The sequence below is a fragment of the Somniosus microcephalus genome, chromosome 1 (assembly GCF_052327205.1).
Source record: "Somniosus microcephalus isolate GS21.2 chromosome 1, FLI_Smic_1.0, whole genome shotgun sequence".
Classification (NCBI taxonomy): Eukaryota; Metazoa; Chordata; class Chondrichthyes; order Squaliformes; family Somniosidae; genus Somniosus; species Somniosus microcephalus.
Window position 1 is genome coordinate 298720825 of NC_140987.1, and position 17530 is coordinate 298738354.

Consider the following 17530-nt stretch of genomic DNA (forward strand, 5'->3'; position numbering starts at 1 on the left):
CACCCCTCTCCCTCTCCCCTGCCCGAGCCCTCATCCCCTGCTCCAATCCCTCTTTCCGCCCCGGGCCCGGGCCTCGGCACCTGGTTGAACGCGTTCCCTCGGCCGTCACCCTGATGCCGTTGGCCAAGGCGAACACCCGCAAAGACATGGCCCAGCCGAGTCCAGCGCCCCGGTCAGCTCCACGTCCGCAGCCGCTGTTCGGCCGCAGGCCACAAAGCACCCGAGCCCAGCGCTGGCGATGGCTCCACGGAGCTCCGTGCCGCCCCACGCACTGACATGGCCCCGCCTTCCCGAGCTGGCTTGAAGAGCGCCGATTGCGGCTGAGAGAGACGGCCGGCGGGCCCGGTTGCCAGGGTAACCCTTCCCGCTCTCCAAGCCCCGCCCGAGATCAGCACTCCCGAGAGCCCCGCCCGAGCCGAGCGGGGAACAGAGAGAGACGCCGCGTCTCAGCTGCTCCTGCTGCGCGCGCACCCTGTACTAAGGGAGCGGCACTCGGCTGAGGCCCGCCCCTCCAGTTTTCACAAAGATGGCGGCGATCGGGGGCCGCTTGTTGACTGGGGCCGGCAGGTGCCTAGCTCGGGTGTGGGTGCGGAGGAGAGGCGAGGCTTCGAGGCCTACCTGGAAAAACTGGGAAAGGTAGGAAAATTAATGAGATTTAGATAAGTTAATTACTTTCTAAATCTTTTATTTAAAAAACAATAGGGCCTAGAAATTCAGTGGCCTGCGCCACCAGTTTGCGCCCAAAGAGGGCTTTTGCGCCAGTCTGCAAACTTCAGGCGAAATTCAGCGGTGCACTAATGGCGGCGTTAGGCTGTTGCGCTGCGCCGCCACCGATGACGTCATCGTGTGCGCAGCGCCCCGTTTCCGCGAAGAACGCCATATTAAGTCGCGCCCGCCTCTTCAGCGACGGCCGCTAACAGCGACCGGTACACAGGGCCTACCTGTGGCGGTAGTGGCGGTAATTAAAGTGGAGGTGCGGCCGGCCGCTTTTTCGGCGGCCGCCTGCCCGCACCTCCTTCCCCGGCCTCCTCCACCACCCCCCCCGCGCATTGCCGGCTGGTTTCCGGGAGCCCGGCACTTCTCCGTGTGCTGGGCTCTTTTGCCGGCACTCGCGATCAGGGCTCCGGCTGCTGCAGGCACCTCCCCCTTAAGAGAGGAGGAAGGCCTGCAGTACCGCAGCCTGCCGCTCCGCTGCGGGTGGCGCTGCGGCCACTAGCGCGCCGATAATCAGTTTCAGCGCCCAAGCGGGGTGCCGAAACTCCTGTTTAGCGGCCACCTTCCACTTGGTGCGCTGACACTGAATATCCCGCTTGCGCAAAGTGGATCCGCGCGCAGCGGTAATTCCGGCGCCCAGGCGAGCTGGGCGCCCCAAAATGAATTTCTAGGCCTATGTGTTTTAAAAGCAATTCTTTTTTGAAAGACGCAGAAAGCGGGAAAAAGAAAGGAAAAGTTTTGGAATCAAGATGGCGGCGACTCACCTCGGTTCAGAACGATAAGGCCCGCCCACACACGCACTGATTGGTCAACCGTCAGGTCACCAAAGCGTAGGATTGGCCAATCGTCCCGTCACTCGACCGTAGGAGGGCCGGCCGCACGCGCCAGGAACCCGGCGTACGATTGGTCGACCTCGAGGTCACTCTGTCGCTAATGAGCGGAATTTTGAATGTTTTTCGGATACCGCGGGCGCGATTTTTGTCCGGCCGAAACGTAAATACGCTTACCCACCGTTTCAGAAAGGTAAGCTTTCTTTCGACGTAACGCACGCGTAGGTACGCTCTATAACTTTCGAGCGCATAGCCGGACAGACGTACACATGAGGACAGACAGAAGGACAGACAGATAGACAGACAGACAGAAAGAAGTATCCGTTTATATATATAGACTAGCTGAAGTGCCCGGCGGTGCCGAGGCTTTTTCGAGGGCATGTTGTTGTTTGGAAGAGAGAGAGAGAGCGACTGGGGAAAGAGAGAGAGTGACTGGGGGGAAGAGAGAGAGCGACTGGGGGAAGAGAGAGAGTGACTGGGGGGAAGAGGGGGAAAGAGGGGGGAAGGGGAGGGGGGAACGGGAGGGGGGGAAAGGGGAGGGGGGAAGGGGAGGGGGGAAGAGGGAGTGAAGGGGAGGGGGAAGGAAATGGGGGGAAGAGGAGGGGGAAGGGGAGGGGGGAAGAGGGGGAAGGGGAGGGGGGGAAGAGGGGGTGGAAGGGGAGGGGGGAAGAGGGGGGGAAGAGGAGGGGGGGGAGGGAAGAGGGGGAGAAGAGGAGGGAAGGGGGGGGGGAAGGAGAGGGGGGAAGGAGAGGGGGAGAGGGGGAAGAGGGGGGAGGGAGGGGGAGAGGGGGGAAGGGGAGGGGAAGATGGGGGGAAGGGGAGGGGGAAGAGGGGGGAAGGGGAGGGGGAGGGAAGAGTGGGGGAAGGGGGAGGGGGGAAGAGGGGAAAGAGGAGGGGGAAGTGGAGGGGGAAGAAGGGGGGGACCCTCGTGGCTGACGCCATTGCACCCGGTAACGTGACACCGGGGGGGGGGGATGAGGAGCTAAGCAGAAGCCGTGGGACAATTACCTAGCTCGGGCCTGGCTGGGCAAGAAAGGCCCAGGCTTTGAGGCCTAACAAAAACGGGGAAAGGTAGGAAAGAGAATCTTCAGGTTAGAGAAAATATTTACAATGAATGAAGTTTTTTAAAACAATTTAATAAAAGCAATTTTATTTTGCTGGAAATATATATTTTGAAAAGAAAGATGCAGAAAGCAGGAATAAGAATGGAAGCAAGATGGCGGCTACTCACCTCGGTTCAGAATGATAAGGCCCGCCCACACACCGCGGGCGACCATCAGGTCACCAAAGCGTAGGATTGGTCAATCGTCCCGTCACTCGACTGTAGGAGGGCCCGGCTGCATGCGCCAGGAACCTGGCGTACGATTGGTCGACCTCGAGGTCACTCTGTCGCTAATGAGCAGATAATGAGATGCTAATGAGCAGAATTTTGAAGGTTTTTCGGATACCGCGGGCGCAATTTTGTCCGGCCGAACGTAAATACGCTTACCATCATTTTGGAACGGTGAGCTTTCTTCCGACATAACGCACGCGTAGGTGCGCTCTGTAACTTTCGAGCGCATAGCCGGACAGACGCACACGTGAGGACAGACAGAAGGACAGACAGATAGACAGACAGGCAGAAAGAAGTATCCATTTATATATATAGATAATAATAGTAAGCCAGGAGTGGCTGCAAGGCCATGGTCTTACCTCAGAACTCTGATGTTATAAACTGCAACAAAACTCAAATTAATATAACAATCACTTGAATCTCTCAATGAGATAACAGCTTTGTAGTCACTATTATGTGCCTATTATTCTCTACAGGGTAGAATTAGACTGTTGTTTTTAACAAATTGCCTCGCCCATTCACGTGAAATTCCTCTGTTCACTATTATAATGAAGTTGGATTTGTGACTCTGTTAAAATAGTGAACATAGGATTCTCCTCTGTATGAGTCAACCTATTTGTTAAAAAAAGAACATAATCATTTCTACTCCAATGTGTTACATACATCTTTCAGTGAATTGGTTAACATATTCAGACAAAATTCCTGTATTCATTATTTTGACAGAGTCAAAGGAACACTATGTTGTCTTTTGCATTTGTCTTTCTTTGCTCCCACCAGCTATCATGTACACCCTGGTGACCTCATCAAAGTGCAATGGTGTTCACAGTTGCAGGATTGTGATGTAATCACTGCAAGTTATTGAGTGATAACCAACAGACGATTACTGCGGAAAAATGTCAGCATATATCACACAGAGTTCATTAATGTGAGGATATCACCATTTCATTCATAATTTCTGAGATTTGAATAGATCCTCATAGTCTATGATATTTTTTGAACCCTTGCATTATACTTGTGGCTGCCTTCTTCAAGGTGGGTGGGAGTTGGAGTGTGAGAAAGTGAGTTCTCTGATCAAGTTGGCTCCAAGTAACATGTCTGGCGATGAAGATTGGAACCAACTCAGCTCTCTGTGACAGATTTGGTAATGTGGTCTTTAAAGTGGACATTTACTCCATTGGACTGAATGACCAGCTAATGTGGCTAATTAATGTGAACAGGAGGGGAAGTTGGTTTCTTCCAACTCAATGATGCTGCAACCCACCGTCACGCGTGTTTCCCAAATGTTGGGTCTGTGAGCTCTGAGCAGACCCAACATGCAGTGGCGGGGGAGGCAATTCAGGTCATTATTGTAAAGTCCGCGCTCAATAATACACGGACTTCAGGAGAACAGTTTAACAGGTACTTTACTGAACAGGAGGGCAACGTCAGACTGAAATACAGAAGCCTGCTAGGGCCTTTTATACAGGGGTGGTAACTGCCGGTACTGCAGTCTAAAACAGTTCTTCCTTTAAAGGTACATACACAACAATTCCTCCCCTTTTAGATAAACAGTACATAACATTCATTTAACAACTAAATAATAACTAATTACAATTTTCTGGATACTATATACATCAACTGAAATAATCATTTATAAGTTCAGCCTTTGAGGAGGCTTCCTGATCCTGACTGGATAGCGCCTTTCTCGAGTATCCTGTTCTTGTGGCGAGTTGATTCTGGTTCATTGTCATTGGTTGGTTCGTCAGCTGCCAATACCACTGCTTCTGAGTTAGACGCAATCTGTACTTCGGGTTGATTACCAGTGCACCTTCTCGTGGTATGGATTTGGCTTGTTCCTGTGACTCTAGAATCTGGTCAGCATGGCGCCTCATGATGCTCTCTCCAACGTCCACTGTGTACATTAGTGGTCCCTGCTGTGTGCATATCGTTCCTGGCTGCCATTTTTCTGTTCGGTAGTCATGGGCCAAGACTGGTTGCCCTATCTTGAAGCTCCTGGTTGGCTTCTCATTATGTGCTGGAATTGCTTATCCGCAACATCTCGTCTTATGTTTGGTTTGAGCAAATCCAGGCGACATCTTAAGCCTTCAGTTGAAGAACAGTACGGCTGGAGCTTGGTAGGTGACTGCATGAGTCGCATTCCGGTAAGCAAACAAGAAATTATCCACCTTGTGTTGTAGTGGTATGTCGTCATTATACATTGCCTTTATGGCCTTTTTAAAGGTCTGAACAAACCTCTCAGCCAATCCATATGTGGCTGGATGATATGGGGCAGATGTGTAATGTTTCGCCCCATTATTCCTCAGAAACCTCCGGAAATCCTCAGACACAAACTGCGGCCCATTGTCGGAGCAAATCTGTTCTGGCAACCCATTCCTGGCGAAGATGGTCCTTAGGACTGCAATAGTTTTCTCCGTGGTGGTGGAGGACATTTTAATGACCTCTGGCCATTTCGAATGGGCGTCCACAGCGATTAGAAACATTGAGTCCATAAATGGACCAGCAAAATCAATGTGTACCCGTTGCCATGGAGATGAGGGCCACTCCCATGGATGTAGCGGGGCCTGTGGTGGAGCGTTTTGGACCTTCTGGCATCCTGTGCATCTCTTGGTCATATCCTTGATTTCTTTATCGATTCCTGGCCACCACACAAACACCCTGGCTAGGCTCTTCATTTTTACCCCTCCCAGATGACCCTCATGAAGCTCATTGAGCACTCTATCTCTCAACTTAGGTGGAATTACCACTCGGGATCCACACATCAAGGTTCCCCGGCACACTGACAGCTGTTCTCTCCTTGACGAGAATGCTGGCAACAGTGAGTCGCCATATGCTGGCCATCCCTTCACCGTCACATCATAGACCCGAGAGAGTGTCGGGTCATTTCGGGTTTCCTTCTCTATACTTGAGTTTGTAACAGGCAAACATTCGACTATGGTCGCATGGAATATCTCAACAGGGTCCACTGCAGGTGCTTTTTCTACCATAGGCAACGGTAGGCGCGACAGCCCATCAGCATTTCCATGCTGTTTCGTACCCTTGTACTCTATGTCATACTGATGTGCCCCTAGAAAAAGTGGCCATCTTTGCAGCCGTTGCGCCGTCATCACCGGAACGCCCTTCTTTGGGTAAAAAATGGAGACCAGGGTCTGATGATCAGTCAGTAGGTTGAATTTCTGCCCGTGCAGATAGTGATTGAACTTCTTCACCCCCCACACCAGGCTTAGGGCCTCCCTGTCAATCTGGGTGTAGTTACGCTCGGCTGAAGTTAGCGAGCGCGACGCAAAGGCTATTGGCCTCTCTGAACCGTCAAGGAATTTGTGTGACAGCACCACTCCAATGCCATAGGGTGACGCATCACATGCCAACCAAATCGGTAGTGTTCGGTTGTAGTGGGCCAATACTTCTTTTGAAGTGATTAGGCATTTACATTCCTGAAAGGCACGCTTACACTCATCACTCCATTTCCATGTTACTCCAGTTTGCAGCAAGGCGTTCAGTGGGTGCAGAATTGTAGATAAATTCGGCAAGAACTTATGGTAGTAGTTCACCAACCCGAGGAACGACCTCAGTTGCGACACATTTTCTGGTGCTGGAGCCTTGACTACAGCCTCAATCTTGTCCGGCGACTTATGCAACCCTTCCTCATCAATCATGTGGCCACAATACGAGATTTGTCTCCTGAAGAACTCGCATTTGTGGTGGTTGGCTCGTAGCCCATATTCCTGTAATCTCGTGAGCACCTGCTCCAGGTTGGCAAGGTTCACTGTCATTTTCGCCCGTAACCAGGATGTCGTCCAAATAACACTGGGTCCCCAGGATCCCTTGCAGGATTTGTTCCATCGCCCTCTGCCAAATAGCTGGGGCTGATGCTACCCCGAATACCAGTCGATTGTACTGGTAAAGGTCTTTGTGAGTGTTTATCGTGAGGTATTTTCTAGATGCTTCTTCCACCTCCATTTGTTGATACGCTTGGGCCAGGTCAATCTTTGTAAAATGTTTCCCTCCAGATAGTGAGGTGAAAATATCTTCTATCCGCGGAAGCGGATACTATACAGTGTGCAGGACTGGGTTCACAGTCACCTTGAAGTCCCCACAGATGCGAACCTTCTTTGGCTCCCCAGGCGAGCTGCTCAATGCTTTCTTCATTACAGGAACGATGGGTGTGGCCCACTCACTCCAGTCCACTTTGGACAGCACACCCGAACGCTCCAGACTCTCCAGTTCAGCTTCAACGGCTGGGCGGATCGCGAATGGCACCGGTCTGGCCTTAAAAAATTTTGGGTTCGCGTTATCTTCAATCTTTATGGTTGCCTTTACTCCTTTTAGAGTCCCAAGTCCTTGTTGGAACACCTTTTCCGCGTCAGATAGAATTTGTGACAGACGTCCAGGTGCGACGTCATCATCCTTTTTGTCAGTCACAGTTAGCGCCTGAATGGAATGCCAATCCAATTGTATTTTTCGGATCCATTCACGTCCCAATAATGGTGGTCCTCCATCTCGTAATATATACATATATAGTTTCTGTGTTTCCTTGCCATTATATTTAACTGGCACCCTTACTTTTCCTCTGGGGTAGACCTTTTGCCCCGTGTATGTCTTCAATACAATGGATGTGTCCTTTTAGGGTATGTGTGAGAATAGCCGCTCATAGTCTCATCGATTCATGACAGTTAGGGCTGATCCTGTGTCCAATTCCATCTTTACTGGGGACCCTGCTATCATGAGGGTGACCCAAATGGTTTGGTGATCCTCCTTTGCGATCACGTTGTGTAACTTTAGACAACTTAGTCTCCTGCTCCCGGAGTCCTTATCACTCTCCTGATCTTCCGAACTACTGTCTGTCAGTTTCTTTACTTTCCTGTACTGTTCCTTAGTAGTTCTTGTCGTGTTGGTTTTCTTCCCTGACCTGCAGACTCTTGCTATATGTCCCATTTTTCCACATTGCCTGCATACTTTGTCCTTAAACCAGCAGTCCTTCTGCTCATGGGTTGTTCTGCCGCAGCGATAGCACTTTTCTGCTCCATACGCCATTTCGTTAGCGCTGTATTCTTGTGGTTTCTGTTGTATTTCCGCAGCTCCCCGTGCTGCTGCTTCGTAGGATACTGCCATGCTGAATGCCTGTTCTAGCGTCAGGTCCTTCTTCGAAAGTAGTCGTTTCTGGGTTCCTTCACTCTGGAGCCCACAGACAAACTTATCCCGTAAGGTGTCTGCCAGTCCTGCTCCGAACTGGCAGTGCTTCGATAACTTGCATAGTTCCGTAAGATAGTCAGCATTGCTCTCATCTTTGTGCTGGTTCCTTTTATGGAACTTGAATCTTTCTGCTATCAGCAGTGGTGTAGGGTTTAGGTGTTCCTGTAAGATATTAACAATCTCCTCAAAACTTTTCTCCATTGGTTTAGCTGGGGTAATTAAATTCCGCAATAGGCCGTACGTACTCGCGCCCATCAAATTCAATAATACCGATGCCCTCTTTCCATCGGCCACCTCATTTGCTTTGCAGCACACTTCAATTCTTTCCACATATGTGGTCCAGTCTTCTACCTCGTTGTCGAAAGCAGTGATACTGCCACTTTTCGGCATCTTGGGTGATTTAAAATGGCGCCTCCCACGCTTTTTCTTCTTCCCCAATGGAATAAAATGGTGCCTCCCATGCTTTTCCTTCTTCCCCAACGGGATAAAATGGTGCCTCCCGCGCTTTTCCTTCTTCCCCTTGCTGCTATGCTGCTCCTAGCGTTCTACCGGGTAATGGCGGTGACCCGCAGCTTCGGCACGTCTCGCTTTCCTTCCCCCCGTTTATTTCTCTCCGCTGCCCGGTTCTTGAGCACCGAGCACCTGTGCGCTCCACCCTCTCTCTCTTGTTTTCTTTTCCCGGCGACGCTGCGCGGCCCGTTTTTTAGAGCCGCTCGATCGAGCTTGAGCCCGCCGCAGTCCGGAAGGGTCAGCGCACTACCTGCTACCAGCACGATTTGCTGGAATACCTTAACTGGGGAGCCAAGCACAGCTCTCCACAGCCTCTCCCGCAATTCTCCGAACACCGATGAATCCTTTGGGCGGTTGCCCGCTGTCGACGCCCATTGCTTAGACTACGACCTGCAAGAAACCTCCTCTCAGGGTGAGATCCCCGTGAGATGATGCAACACTGCAGGTGAGTTTGAACTTACTCGTCGCCACTGTAAAGTCCGCACCTCAATAATACATGGACTTTGGGAGAACAGTTTAACAGGTACTTTACTGAACAGGAGGGCAACGTCAGACTGAAATACAGAAGCCTGCTAGGGCCTTTTATACAGGGGTGGTCACTGCTGGTACTTTAATCTAAAACCAGTTCTTCCCTTAAAGGTACATACACAACAATTATGACCTTGTTAACAGAGGATTAAGAACTATTTTGAGCTCACCTTTAGAATTTAGCAAGTCGCCCACGGGGTCCACACTGCTCGGGGATCATGTCAGGTAAGCAAGTTGGGAGTTGTATGACCATGGAATCATCTCATTAATTGACAGCTGCAAATGTGCTATAAAAGCTCCCATCTCACATCTGTTCACTTTCCAAGCTCAGAAGCTGTTGCTTACTGCATTTGAAAGACAGATTGAGCTCTATCCAGTGTCACCTCATTGGAACAATCTCTCTCACCATTGACATTGCTTCTGTCATCTCAAGTTCACCTGCCATCTATTACAACAGAATGGGTACCGTTTATACTGTCTCACCATGGTCCTCAGAATCCCACCATGATCAGCACCAACAACAAAACCAACCTTCTCCGCAATCAACTGATGCTGTACAGGACACAGCACTTGACCTCATTGCTGCCCGGAATGCCAGGGATGGTCTCACCATGGCCACATTTACTTCACTTGATGCTGTCACATGATGCACCTGGTTGGCACCACCCCACACGAGCACCATAAAGCATCCCTACAATGCCCAAGCCATTCCTTTCATACTCATCGCTATTGTGGATGGAACCGTTATGTCTCACCATTCACTGCAACTCACTAAACCACTTCCAAAGGTTCATATAAATCTGTCTACGAATGCAAAGTGTTAAAAATAAAGATTTCAATGCTTGACAACACATTAACAAAAAGTTTACACAAACATTGGCTAAACATCCAAGTGCCTACCCTTGTGTGTTGTTAGTTGGTATGATTGGACTAGGATGAGGGTGAGTGTGAGGGGTGGCTAGTAAGATGGGGAAGTGATAATGTAGATAGAGAGGGTTGGGTGGAGGTCCATGGTAAGTTGGTGTGAGTAAGGATGTGCAGGAGTAGGGTAGGGAAGGCAGAGTGATGGGGATGTGATGAGTGGCACAGCAGGATGAGGTTAAGTGTGGCTTTGCAGTAACGTTTCATGATCTACTGAGATCATTGAAAGGTTTGCGCCACTGCAGCCTGGTCTTCCTAATGACATCCCTGCTTGTTTCCTCCTGTGCAATGTGCAACCAGGCTGTGTTGGTCTCCTGGGGTGGTCTCTTCTGCCCATTGAAAGGGAAGAGAACCTCCCTGCGTGCTGCGACTCCTGCCCTAGGCATATGGAGGGAGTCATGGGCAAGCTTGGGTGCAGCCGTGCGCCTCTGTGCAGTCATTGTCAGTGTTTGCAGCACCTCAATGCTGTCGAACACTGACAGCACAAAAGTCAAAATAAAGTTGGACTTGGTCCCTTTAAGGAAACCGGCTGATGACGCGTCAGCAAATGACGTCATCAGACCCGCTTCCTTCAATTGGCCGGGAAACATGCTGGGCAGGCTTAACAAACCCAATCAGGGGAAAATCATTTTGGAGAGCGGGATGGAGCCAGCAGTGGGGTTGGGACCTGCCACTGATGTCACCCGCCACGGACCCACCGAGGTGGGTAAAATCCAGCCTGTACGTGTGTGGATTTCTCAGTCACTTGTTTTGGAGACTCTTAAGGATGTCAGACACCTGGCCAACCATAAAAAATATACTACTGCCCTTCTATATTATTTTTATCTGATTCTAACCCATATTATATTAGTTTGAACTTGTAAGTCCATTTGGGTAAACAATTTATTTCCAGATAGTTATGAGCATAATTTTACGCATTTCTTTTCATTGTGCGAATAACACAATGGGCCAGTAATTCCGTTCCCAACGCGTGAGTACGGACGGGGTACTCACGCGTGTGGCCGGAGAAATTGCCGGATTCCAGCATGCTCAGCGCATGCGCGGGAAACCGGCATTTCCTCTCCATCGAACTAAGGGGTTAAGAGGTCCAACGCGTGTGCACAGGACTCTGCGCGCACGTGTTGAACTTCCTTCGTTTTGACAGGTTTGCGCGTGTGCAAGGGCCTGGACATTTTGGAAATGAAAAAAGGAGGCGTAAGTAGTGGATTCTTGAAGGTAAGTGGTCTATTATTTAAAATGATTACATTTTTTCCACAGCTTCATTGTTTTTAAGGACTTTACAGTAAGGTAAGTTTATTTTTAGACCCGAATTCGTAAAAAAAAAATTTTTTCAAAAATGTGATTAATTGTTTAAAATAGTTTTTTAAAGTTATTTATAGTTTATTTAATTATTGGGATGTTTTTTTAAATTTTATTTAAAGTTAAACTAGTCTTAAGGGCGCCTGTACTTTTCATGAGTTTGACAGTCTTTACTATCAAACTCATGAATGAGTTTCCCCTCCCCTGATTGGCTGCAGAGTGCTCACCTGATCCCAGCCGGCACATCGCACTAACTACGCCGCTGGATCAGGTAAGCACATCGCGCCGACATCTGAACCGGGCCTGTGACAGGAAATGCAAGCAGGCCCGGGCTTCAGATGTCAGCGTGCAGGGTGAGTGCAGATCGGGGGCTTGCACGCGCGGCAAGCCCCCGATCCTAATTTCCGGCCCATTACTTCCATGGGTTTCTGCAAATGGCAGACAGATCAATGTAGTAAAGATAAACTTATCACACAGAAAGACAATATTTGCAACATTCATGTTGTTTGGAGGTGTTGCTTTTGACTTGTTTCGATTTTTCTGCAGTACCAGAGCTACTGATCTACCAGAGCTAAAGTGCACTGCTATTTTATTTGCATGGCTCTCTTGTCCAATTTAGTTCTTGCTCCCACATCTCTGAACTTTCCACTTACAGTTCTCAGATCTCTGATTCCTCCCTTCTATCAGTAGTGCTTTCAGCTATAATGTATGCCATGGCAAACAATGTCATCAGTCAAGGGAAAAGAGAATGCCCAGAATCACACAATATCCATCTATCCATCTTGGCATCTCCATGGAAGAGACCTTGAATGTTGACCTGTTGCAGCTCCCCAGATACCTTGCATTAACTTGGAGGATGCTGAGCTTAACATCATAAAGAATATACATATTGACTGAATAATATCCACTTCTATTTTCTATTTCTAGGGCACTACTTGACCTGATGTGCACGTGTGTACAATTGATGATGTCCTGCACCCTTGGGAAACTGTCAGTATTAAAAAATCTTGCTTCCTGTATCTCTGCTGCAGCAAATGGGGGCTCGAGTGTACATAAAGGGGTGCATGCCTCAGCAGATCCTTGGGGATATTGTTTCTTGTTCTTAGGCAGTCCCTTGTAACCGAGGATGACTTGCTTTCACACTAAAAATGAGTTCTCAGGTGACTAATGAGCCCAATGCAGGGCCTACAGTCTCTGTCATAGGTGGGGCAGACTGTGGTTGAAGGGGCCGGTGGGTGGGGTGCTTGGGTTGACGTGCGCTTCTTCCGCTGTTTGCGCTTGGCTTCCGCTTGCTTCCGGTGAAGAGACTGAAGGGGTTCGGCGCCTTCCCGGATGCTTCTCCTCCACTTTGTGCGGTCTTTTGCCAGAGATTCCCAGGTGTCGGTGGGGATGTTGCACTTTTTCAAGGAGGCTTTGAGGGTGTCCTTGCAACATTTCCTCTGCCCACCTGGGGCTCTCTTGCCATGTCGGAGCTCCAAGTAGAGCACTTGTTTTGGGAGTCTCATATCGGGCATGTGGACGATGTGGCCCATCCATCGGAGCTGATCGAGCATGGTCAAAGCTTCAATGCTGGGGATGTTCGCCTGAGCGAGATGACTGACATTGGTGCGCCTATCCTGCCAATGGATTTGCAGGATCTTGCGGAGGCAGCATTGGTGGTACCTCTCCAGTGCTTTGAGGTGCCTGCTGTACATGGTCCATGTCTCTGAAGCATACAGGAGGTGGGTATCACTACTGCTCTGTAGACCATGAGCTTGGTGCTGGGTTTGAGGTCATGGTCTTCAAACACTCTCTTCCTCAGGTGACCGAAGGCTGCACTGGCACACTGAAGGCGGTGTTGGACTTCGTCATCAATGTCTGCCCTTGTTGGCAGTAGGCTCCTGAGGTATGGAAAGTGGTCCACGTTGTCCAAGGCCTCATCGTGAATTTTGATAATCGGGGGCAGTACTGTGTGGCGGGGGCAGGTTGGTAGAGGACCTTTGTCTTATGGATGTTTAGTGTAAGGCCCATGCTCTCATATGCTTCAGTGAAGGTGTTGGTTTGGAGTTTGGCCTCAGAGTGTGCGCAGAAGCAAGCGTCGTCTGCATAATGTAATTCAATGAGAGAGGATGGGCCGACCTTGGATCTGGACTGGAGGCGACGGAGGTTGAACAGTTTCCCATTTGTTCTGTAGATTAGCTCCACTCCAGCGGGGAGCTTACTGAGGGTGAGATGGAGCATTGCAGCCAGGAAGATCGGGAAGAGCGTTAGTGCGGTGACACAGCCTTGCTTGACCCTGATCCGTACGTGAATTGGGAATGTGGTGGATCCATTGGTCAGGATCACGGCTTGCATGTCGTCGTGAAGCAGGCAGAGGATGGTGACAAACTTAAGAGGGCAGCCGAATTTGAGGAGGACACTCCATAATCCCTCATGGTTGACGTTGTCGAAGGCCTTTGTGAGGTCAAAGAAGGCCATGTACAGCGGTTGGTGCTGTTCCCTGTATTTCTCTTGTAGTTGACGCGCAGTGAAGATCATGTCCATTGTGCGCCTTAGTGGGCGGAATCTGCATTGCGACTCTGGAGGAGCTCTTCAGCCACTGGGAGAAGGCGATTGAGGAGGATTCTTGAGATGACTTTCCCTGTGACAGACAGCAGGGAGACTCCTCTGTAATTACCGCAATCGGACTTGTCACTTTTCTTGAAGATGGTCACGATTACGTCATCTCTGCGATCCGCTGGCATGCTCTCCTCCTTCCAAATATGAGAAATGAGTTCATGTATTCACGCTAATAGTGCTTCTCCGCCATGTTTTAGTGCCTCGGTGGAGGTTCCATCTGCTCCTGAGGCCTTGTTGTTCTTCAGTTGTCGGATGGCCTTTTCAACCTCATCCCGGGCTGGGGTTGTGCTGAGGTGGTGGTGCATAGCATGATGCGGGATGGAGTTGAGGACACTCGCGTCGAAGACAGAGTCTCGGTTAAGGAGATCTTTGATGTACTCCTTCCAGCGGGCACTGACTGCCTCTCTGTCCTTGATGAGTACCTCTCTCGATATTGTGATTCATTGGTGTCATCCGCTGTGGAAGGAGCCAGAAGCACAATAATTAATGAATGTGGGCACTTTAAGAACCACAGACAGAGCTGTGCTCACTCCTGTGATGCACCCCTGCAGGTTGCATGCATAACTCAGTGACCACCTCCCTGTGTTGATGCAGAAGTTGCGTGCAGTGCTCTGCAGTTGTATCTGGAAGCGGTAGGCATATTCTCACGGGTACCTAATGGTGGTGAGAGCTCTACGCATTCTGTACTCCTTTTTAGGTCCTCTCTCTGTTCTGTGCCTTTTCCCTAAAAATAAACAGTCGGAGTGCTGCTGATACTGAAAATTACCCAGCAATTTCTGCACTCCATAAGTTCAAAACAGGAGCAAAAGAGTACAATACTTAAATAAAGCTTAGCGGAGGGCAAAGCTGGTGAGGCAAATAATGCTCTGCGTAGGCCTCACTTGGTCATAACAAACTTACTAACAGAGGAAAGATAATTTGCATTGAAGATGTTAATGTCACTTTTGATCTGGAAGGCTGCGACTTCTGTTGGCAGCACCCTTTTCGTTACCTACTCAATTTTCCCTGTTCACTGCCAGATTTCGTGCCTATGGCAGTGGATTCCAGCAGAAAAAATGGAACTTCCAAAATTGCTCGATGCGAGTGATAGTCCTGCTGTAACAGTGCAATAAGTTTTGGTAAACCAAGCAAGATATATTTGCTGTTGATATTTTCATATGTTCTCCCCTGTGACGGTGATTTCAAATGCTAAAGGAATGCATTACTCCAACCGCTCCGGACCTAATGGGAGATTACTTTCATGTTCATGTCGTAGATTCACATCTCGCCATCAGCTGCAGGAAATCAGCTTGCACCAGGCAAAGGTAGACTGCTAGTTCTGAGAGATGTACCTGACAGCTCACAGTCAGCATTTTTCATCAAGGACTTCAGTCAAAAATATGATGAAAAACTGAAAAAAGACTGGGGCATTTTGACCCTTACAGTTCTCAAACTTTTCATGCCATTCATCACATCTGAACCAGCAAGGTATTCTGTTTGTACCATACAGAATAACAAGAAATTGTTGTGCATTTTCTCAGAAATTACAATATTGACAGACATACTGTTACTGAAGAAATATAGCCAACCACTATCACCATGGGACATATCCATGTGTTTAGAAGGGAGGAGAGTCTTCCTTTGTTCCCAGATCACGCAGTTCATTCTGTGTCAATCAACATGTTAAAAAGATCTGAATGTATATGCATTTAGGAACAGAATTGAGGGTTATACGGAAAAGAGGAGGTAGAAATAATCCAACGCTGCGTACAACAAAATGGGCCAACATTTGTGATCAGAGGCTTCCCCCAGGCAGACGCCTCCGACCGCAAAAAACCTACGAAACTACCTGGTGGCACGGGAGATATGGAGGCTTGCGATCCTGGGCCTCACCGGGTCCGCACAGGCAGAGCCCCATGTATCCCAGGGGTGCAGGCAGTTCATAGGCGCCCCTGGGAATCACGTAGGCCGGCCCAACCAATAAGAAAAGGGAGTCCCCATTCATACTTATTGGAGTTCCGTACGTATCTTGACAGATCGCAAGTGCCGAGTTTTAGCGCATGTGCTTTGAAACTTGCGTGGCCCCTAGAGGCACGTATGCAGCTCGTACGCACCCGTAGGGGTCGCAAAATATGGCCCAATAGTTCCTGAGCTTTTGGGATAATAAAAAAGGCAGCTGGTCTAAGATGTAGGATTAGATAAATACTCTGGAATTTTAAATGGAATATTGAAAGGAGTTAACTCCTCCATTAAAAAATCTGAGACCGGATTTAAAATGTACACATTGGCCATGATTTTGGTGGCGGCCCGTGGTGGGCGACGTTGGTGGTGGGTCCTGGCGCCGCTGCTATCACCATCCCGGCCTCCAAAATGATTTTCCCTAGATTGGGCTTGTTAAGCCCCGCCCAGCGCGTTTCCTGGCCAATTAGAGGAAGCGGGTCTGGTGAATAATTTGATGACGCGTCATCAGCCAGTTTCCTTAAAGGGACCACAGCCAACTTTCTTTTGACATTTGTGCTGTCAGTGTTCTACAGCACTGAGGTGCTGCAAACACTGACAATCACTGCACAGAGGTGCACCCAGGCTCACCCATGACTCCCTCCGTATGCTTATGGATGGAGTCACAGCACACAGGGAGGTCCTCTTTCCTTCTCATGGGTGGAAGAGACCTCCCCAAGAGATCAACACAGTCTGATTGGACATTGTAGAGGAGGGCACAAGCAGGGATGAGATCAGGAGGACCGGGGTGCAGTGACACAAACATTTCAATGATCTCAGCAGATCATGAAATGTTAGTATAAAGCCACATTCAACCTCATCCTGCTGTGCTTCTCATCACATCCCCATCACTCTGCCTTCCCTACCCTACTCCTGCACATCCTTGCTTACACCAACATACTTTGCACCGCCACCCATCCCTATCTGTATTATCACATCCCCATCTCACTAACCACCCCTCACACTCATCCTCATCCTAGTCCAATCATACCAACCAACAACACACAAGGGTAGGCCCTTGTGTGTTTTATGCAAAGCTCATGTAAGGTTTCTGTTAAAGTGGTGTCAAACATTGAAACCTTTATTTTCAATACTTTGCATTGTTGGACAGATTTGTGTGCACCTTTGGAAGTGGCTTAGTGAGTTGCAGTGAATGGTGAGACATAATGGGACCCTTCGCAATGGTCATGAGTGTGAAAGGAATGTCTTGACCATTGTAGGGATGCTTTATGGTGTTGGTATGGGGTGGTGTCAACCTGGCGCATCATGTGGCAGCCAGGATGTACAGCATCAAGCAAAGTATATCTAGCCATGGGTGAGGCCATCCCTGGCCTCCGGGGCAGCAATGTGGTCGAGTGCTGATAACCTATGTCCTGTGCAGCATCAGTTGATTGCGGAGAAGGTTGGCGCTGTTGTTGGTGCTGCTGGTGTGCCTGGTGCTGCTGGTGTTAGGGCTGATCATGGTGGGATTCTGAGGACCAAGGTGAGAGAGTATAAAGGGCACCCATGCTGACGGACTAGATGGCAGGTTAAGTAGAGATGACAGAAGCGATCTGTCAACGTTGAGAGAGGTAATGAGGTCAGATTGGATGGAAACTTGTGTAAAGACTTGCAGCATAGTGAATCTGTT